Here is a 6,000-nt window from a genome sequence, read left to right on the forward strand (position 1 = left end):
TGACCCTAGAATGCTATTTCAGTCTTAAATTGTTTCACAGTTTCTCCACTGAAGGATGTGTATGTGCGTGTATGTGTGTATGTATGTGTATGTGTGTACGGGTCTGTACCTGCATGCAAACATGCAGAAAGAGCCTCACTATTGACTTTCTAACATGGCGATATTTTGAGACATGCTTTATAGAATAGGGCCACTCTAACTTCAGTCCTGTTCCATGGAGTGATTTCACCAGGGATTGTAATTCTTTCTGAACAATGTTTGTTTTGGGGCCTCCATTATATTTAAACACATTTTAATGTTGTGTGTCATTCTTAGCGTTTTATCTGTGGAAAGGCCAATAAGATTCACATCAATTAGAAATAGATGCTAAGTGCCCCAAGATATCATATCCAGTGGCTATTTTCCAGCAAATGAAAATTATTGACCAAATCATATGAAGTATAAAATCTTTTATTTATTGATTGTTCACCATATGCCAGTGCCTTATAGTGTCTTATTTAATTTTCACAACAACCCAATGCCAGTGAGTACTATCATTAATCCCATTTTACAGATGAGGAGTCTGAGGCTCAGAGGCAAAGTAACTTGTGCATGTTTACACAGGTAGTAATTTGTGGGCAGAGTCAGGATTTGAACTCAGGTTTGTGTGAATTCACAAACCCAGGTCCTCTGGTAAACAGAACGAATCCTATTATCTGACACCCCTTGAACAAATTCTCTTGCCCACACTTAGGGCTTTTACACTGGATAACGAGAGCAGTGGACCTGGGGAAAGTTTATATTTTTATTTTTTTAAATGATAAGCCACATGAATTATCCCTAAATTCCCAGTAGGTAATTGTTTATTTTCAAATGTCTTTCAGATGCTTTTTTTGGTAAACTCTAGCCCAGTGCTTCTTAAATTTTAGTATGAAAACAAATCACTGGGGATCTTCACAAAAAGGAGATTCTGATTCAGTAGGTCTGGGGAAAGGCCTGAGATTCTACATTTATAGATAACTCCCGGGGGACAGTGGCATTCCTGGTGTGGGATCCACACTTGAAGTAGCAAAGCTCTAGCCCACCTAGCCTCTTTCCTAACCTTGTGATGTCCTCACTATAATGTGGAAGCTCTTTATATCATCCTTCCAAACTGTAGTAAACATGTTTGCATTGGCCTATTCTCTCAGATCCTAAATGAAATGAGGGTGGGATTAATGGGAATTAAGCAGCAAGGTTAAAGAATGGAGGTAGGTAACAATTAACCCTCTGCAAAGCTTTCCCTCTTCTCATACTTTGCTACAAAAACCACTTGTCTGTCTTTTCTATTTCCTTTGTTTTAATTTTCCAGGAAGTACGTGACTATGTGTGTGTGTGTGTGTATCTGTGTGTGTCTGTGTGCACGTGCTCATGCATGCGCATGCATTTGAGGGTGCTGATTGTGAGACTGCAACTGAGTATATAGAGCCACAGGCACCGGATTCTACCAGCTTCCATTCTACAAAACTATTAATACTACGGAACAGCAGAGACTGGGATTTCTAGATGCCTTACTGTTGATGCTTTGAGCCAGATCAGCTACATAAATGTGAGCAGCTAAATTTTTGTCATGTTTAATTCTACCTTCCTTCCGAGTATTATAACTGTGGGCACATGCCATGTTTTCTTAGCTGGCAAGATAGGATTGTGTGCGAGTATGTGTGTGTGTGTGTGTGTGTGCGTGTGTGTGTGTGTGTGTTGGGGGGCAGGTGGTGAGAATATAAGTCACAAAGACATGGCAGTAACATGCAATATAAACATGTAAATATAAATATGGGATGGAAGTAGAGGGTTGTGATCTTGGTAGATTTTGTTTAAGTTTCCTCTAAATTTCTTGGGAAGATCTCTAGAGAGCTTCAGAAGGTTTATTCAGTATTAGCAGGCAGTCCTGGGTTCTGATTTTGACTCTGTCATTAGCTAGTTATGTGATTTAGGCAAGTCATTTCTACTCTCCGGGCCTCAAATTATCTATAGGTGAAACGAGGGGATTAGACCTTGTCAAGATCCCTGCTTGTTTCTTACCATCATTTTTTTCTTTGCCTTTGTTAAGCCAAAAAGCTGGGGCAATTGCATTGGCCACCAGTATGCAAGAGCCAACTCCATGATGGGTGACAGAGAGCCAAACCTAGGAAACTTGCAAAGTTCCCTTGACCCAGTGAACTGTAATTTGTGTTTAGCCCCATCAGCTTTTATAATATTTTAAAATTATTTGTTCTCATCCAGTTGAGCATAATGTACATGTCTGTTTATAAGACCACAGCTGAGTCATTCAGGAATCATTCCTTGCTGGCACGACAGGTCTGCTGGTCTCATTGGACAAAGGGCTTGAGTGGTCCATCAACAGAAGGAAAGCTTCATGAGTTTTAAAAAGTTTTAGAAGGGATGACACTATGGATGCATCAGCTATTAAGCTCTGGACATAATGGCTAGCCTCAGTTTAGCCTTTATCTGGAGTTGATTAGCTGCAACTTCTTCCTAGAATGAGGCATTATTTCTGTCTGCAGGCTGCAAACTTTGTCATGTCTTTCTTGAAAACCTGGAAAATGATTGGGCCAGATTAGGTTGGTGGTACCTTAGGGCACAGGGTGCTCTGGGGAGAGAGGTCCTGCCCCTCATATTCCCCATCGGTGAGCAGGAGGCATCTGAACAGCTTAGTGTACTCAGCTGAAAACAGGAACCTGTGGCAGAAGTAGAGCAGGCAGAAACGCTTTGGTCCATCTCCTTCAGCAATGGAGCCATGGCAAAAGACAAATTAGAATGTTTGAAAGAAGGCAGGAGGGAAGTAGCATGACACATCTGAAATATCCACTTGATAATTAAGCACCTGAATGGCTTGCAGATTAGAATTTAATATGCCAAAGAGTGAAATGAGATGGCAACACTGAAAATGTCTTCCAAGTTTCCCAATTCCCTGGTTCTAAGGAATTCTATCACTGTTTACTCAGTGTTTATAAGTCAAATTGTAGGCAATTTTAAGGTGCTTCACATCTGAGTTAATTTTTCTGGACTAATTTAATTCCCAGCCAAAGCAAACACCTGGATGGTTTTCTTTCCATGTGTTTCAAAACATCTTTGGTTCTCTCCTATTCCTCTCCTCTTCCTCCCTCTGCATCTCTAATTTCCTGGCTCAGCCTTCCCTAAGCACTGTGGTTCTGCATGCCATTCTGGTTTTAGTTGTTAGCTCTAGAATGAATAGAATCACAGGATTCTGGCTCTTATGACTGGAAAGGACGGCAGATACTATCTGGTCCAAGTGTCTATGTTAAAACATACACTGAAGCCAGGTGAATCTGTATCAGTTAGACTGTGGGCCACATTTGTTCAGAATCCCTGCACCTGCCCACCTCCTTGTTTCCTGAGTAACCATAGGTCAGGATGCACTTCAGCAGCCCGGTACTCACATCACCAAGAACAGAGCAAAGACCTACACTGTAGGTTTCATTCCTGTTGCTACTTCCCCAATCATGAAACTGCCGGATCTTTCCTACCTGTCTGCAACCTGGTCTTTGCAATCTATGGGGAAGTGTAATTTTAACCTAAGAAGATATTTGCTTACAATTGCCTAAAAAAGTAACAGAATGGGTACCTTCTGTAATCCTCGGTTCTGCTCTGTCTCTCAGCAATGAGCATTAGAACAAATTGCCTGATGCAACATAAACAGTTCCACTTAATGCAGAATCTGTTTCTTTCATTTGCTCAGTTGGAAGGAGGTAATTCATTGTATTTCGGTAACGTAGTAATAAATAGAAAGTTCAACAGAAGAGGCTGGATGCTTTGGAAGCACAAATTCAACCCTCCCCCGCCTCCACATACACTACGAAAGCACAGAGCCCAGATTGTATGGGGTTGAGCCAGGTCCTTGAAAAAATACACACACATGCACACACACTACACGTATATACACATATATGTAAAGTTTATGAAAACAGCATCTCCCAGGGACCAAAGCATAGATTTTAAGTGACATTCAGTTCTTCCTTCAACCTCACAGGCAGAGCATCAGAGACTCCTTTTGACCCTGTGAGTTTCCTTTATCCCAGGGTAAATATTTGCTTTGAATCCAACTTGGTACTACGTGAATGTAATTACCATGCCTTGTGATTTAGAATATGCAGATTTTAAAGACTGGATGAAAGGGACCATTTGACATTATTTATATCTCAGCTTTTTAAGAGTTTATAGGAAAGGAGACATGATATAGATCTTCCGTAGAACATCAAAAAAATCTAAGAGACCAAAACCAGACAATGATGAATGCTGATATATAAACCTGTCATTCCTGCTAAATGCCATGAAGATAAATATATTGCAATAGACAAGTGAGTCTGGGTGCTATGTCAGTGTAGTAATTATTTCTCATCTGAAGCCAGGACTAACACACACAGTCTCTAAAGGGAGCATTATTGATTAGTCTGTGTCTCTCCTACTCATATCTTATAATAAACTCAGGTAAAGTTCACAGATCCTGTCTCCCAGGCTGGTTTCTCAGTTCCAGGCTTTTAATGAGGAAGTGATAACCTTGCTAAACGCTTGACCACCACCAGGGTACATAACTGTAGCTCAAGGATCTCAGGTTGGCAATGGGGAAAAGTCCTTCTCTCAAGTCTCATTCTAAGAGACCATGGAGAAAGATCAGGATCTGTGAATTCAGCTCAGTACCTGCATACGTGGGACATGATGATGCCCATTTGCCCAAGTGAATGTGTGTGTGGTGGGGAGAGAGCTGTCCACTTTGGAGTAGAGATCTGACTGATGTCCCCCATTTGCATTTCATGGTTCCTTTAAAGAAGCCAAGCAAACGAATCGAATCTGGACATTTCTTAAGTTTGAAGGATACAAAACAGAAAGGTTTTGGTCCCTGAGCCTTCATGAGCCGACCCCCGGCTCTGCCTCTGAAGGTGGCTTTTGGCAAAGGGCAAGTATCCCTATTCCCACACCCATCTCAGCCGGATTCTGAGGAGGCCTGGCAGCAGGTTTCCTGGGGAGCTGAATATATACCCAAGGATAGAGCAAATCACTGTCCAGGGATAGAGCAAAGCTCTGGTTTGGGAGAATATTCCCAGTGAGAAGGATGCTTTTGGCCATTGCAGACAGCACCTTGTCTTATCACCCCTCAAGCTTCCCCCTGTTGCATCTCTCTTCTTGTGTCCCAAAACAATCTGTTACTGGCCTCTCTCTGCTCCCTACCACCTGGAGCCCACAGCCAGCCAGCCAGCTCCTCCCAGCCCACAGCAGCCTAGCGCCTTCATTCAATCCGTACTTCGGCGCCTCTCTCCCCTTGGCAGCGCAACGGCAGCGAAGCGGACGGCACCAGGCCGCCTGTCGACTTACCCCCGGCCAAGTGGTTTCTTCAGATCTGTGTCGTCTGATGTCCGCGAGCCAGGACGCGTGGCGCTGCACCTTGCTGGACTCCTCTACCGCGGCGCGCAAACTGCAGCCGCCTGGGACAGCCCGGGGCCTCGAGGCTGCCGGGTGGGCGGGCGGATGAGCACGGAGAAAGGGGCGGGGTGCGGAGAGGAGCCCAAGTACTGGCTCCTTACCTTGGTTTCCCCCTTCGCGCCTCAGTTATTCCCAAACTTCTCCGTGACAGGCTGGCCCTCCTCACCTTTCACCTTCGCCAGCGCCCCGAAACTCTTTGCTCTACCCGTGCCCCTGCCCTGTTCTTGCTCGCTTCTCCCGGTTCTCTGACCCAACCTGAGCCCCTTCAAACGCACGCACACCCTTAGCGCAGCCAGCCACACACAATAAGAGCAAGGGAAGAAACTGACGCGGGGGAAACTGACAGGGGTAGCTGACTCCGTAGTGTGAAGGAGAGGGAGAGGGTGGGAGGGAGGAGAAGGGGGAGAGGGGAGAGGGAGAGCGAGGCAGCGAGAGCGAGCTAGAGAGCGAGCCGCATTCACACTCTTACACGCACACTCAAGCTCCAGCTGCTAGGTAGCGGCTGGCAGGAGCCCCGGCCACCCCTCCAAATCCCTTTTCTAG

General features: G+C 44.6%; 1 protein-coding gene across 1 annotated transcript in view; it reads right to left on the minus strand.

Annotated features, from left to right (window-relative positions):
• TRPC5 (transient receptor potential cation channel, subfamily C, member 5) overlaps positions 1–5,657 on the minus strand; it is a 296,609-nt gene extending 290,952 nt beyond the window's left edge. Inside the window, exon 1 of the mRNA XM_012644773.1 lies at positions 5,350–5,657. The gene's annotated coding sequence lies outside the window, so the exon portion shown is untranslated. The remainder of the gene's footprint in view (positions 1–5,349) is intronic.
• Between the last annotated feature and the right edge of the window lie 343 nt (positions 5,658–6,000).

The sequence above is a fragment of the Propithecus coquereli genome, unplaced genomic scaffold (assembly GCF_000956105.1).
Source record: "Propithecus coquereli isolate 6110/MARCELLA unplaced genomic scaffold, Pcoq_1.0 Scaffold104, whole genome shotgun sequence".
NCBI lineage: Eukaryota > Metazoa > Chordata > Mammalia > Primates > Indriidae > Propithecus > Propithecus coquereli.